At 41.7% G+C, this 955-nt stretch overlaps 1 protein-coding gene across 1 annotated transcript in view; it reads left to right on the forward strand.

The window, feature by feature from the left end:
* The first annotated feature begins 752 nt into the window (after window positions 1-752).
* LOC137619891 (potassium voltage-gated channel subfamily H member 2-like) overlaps window positions 753-955 on the forward strand; it is a 913,085-nt gene continuing 912,882 nt past the window's right edge. Inside the window, exon 1 of the mRNA XM_068350179.1 lies at window positions 753-822. The gene's annotated coding sequence lies outside the window, so the exon portion shown is untranslated. The remainder of the gene's footprint in view (window positions 823-955) is intronic.

Below are 955 nucleotides of genomic sequence, written 5' to 3' on the forward strand. Positions count from 1 at the left end.
CCTTCGGCGCCTAGTTGCACTCGGATGTTATTCCCGTTCCTGCTTCATTTCTTCGTGCTATCAAACCATCTTTTATAACTTTTACTGCACCTAGAAACTGATGACCTCGGTTATGCTATATGGCCTAAATTTCAGGAATCTAATCTTAGTCAACATGCGAGTTAGCTTTAGCTAGAAAATAATTGGTAAATTGCAACAATAATATAATAGAATAGTCGGGTTAAGGAACTTTTTTAGTAAATCATATGTATACGTCAAAGTAATTTTCAATTTCAATTTTGAAAGGGAATGCAGAGGGGAGTATACTGTAAAGAGTTAGCTTTCGTGTGTGAACATTAAGCGAGCAGAAGCTCGACATAATCAATCCGATTACACGTCATAAATTAAGAAAAGAACTGGGAGAATAAAGATAAAACCGTCGAGCGAAGTTTAGAAGAAACTTAGCACTTCAACTTGGTCCAAGCAGAGAAAGGGCAAAGTCCATAGCTACTATTTCTCATCCTTTCGCAATATCTATTTTTTGCACGTTTGGCCTAAGACATTCAAACAAAATTGCGCATCCGAGTGAGTGCGGTTAGGAATAAAGAAAAGGACAAAGAAAAAAGGAACGAGCGAGTTGGTTGTTGGTAGGCGTGGCTGGGAGGTATGTGTATGTGCGGTGTCGTGGTGATGAGGGCGAAGGGGAGGGACGGAGGCAGGAGGGGAGGTTTGGTCTGAACCGTTCGAACGAACCGAACGGCGTCAGTGTTTGATGTGAACCCGTAGTGAATGGTGGAGTACGCTGGCACAGTGGCCATTCGTTTCACTGAGTGTTGTTATAACGTAAGCACCATCAATCTCTCTGCCATACCTATTGCCATCCGTGACGAAGGTGCATTTAAGTGTTTAAAAGTGGCATAGTATAACTTTCTGCCCATCTAAACATTATAGGCCTAAGGCCAGTAAAAGTTATGAT

Source organism: Palaemon carinicauda, chromosome 26 (genome assembly GCF_036898095.1).
Source record: "Palaemon carinicauda isolate YSFRI2023 chromosome 26, ASM3689809v2, whole genome shotgun sequence".
Classification (NCBI taxonomy): domain Eukaryota; kingdom Metazoa; phylum Arthropoda; class Malacostraca; order Decapoda; family Palaemonidae; genus Palaemon; species Palaemon carinicauda.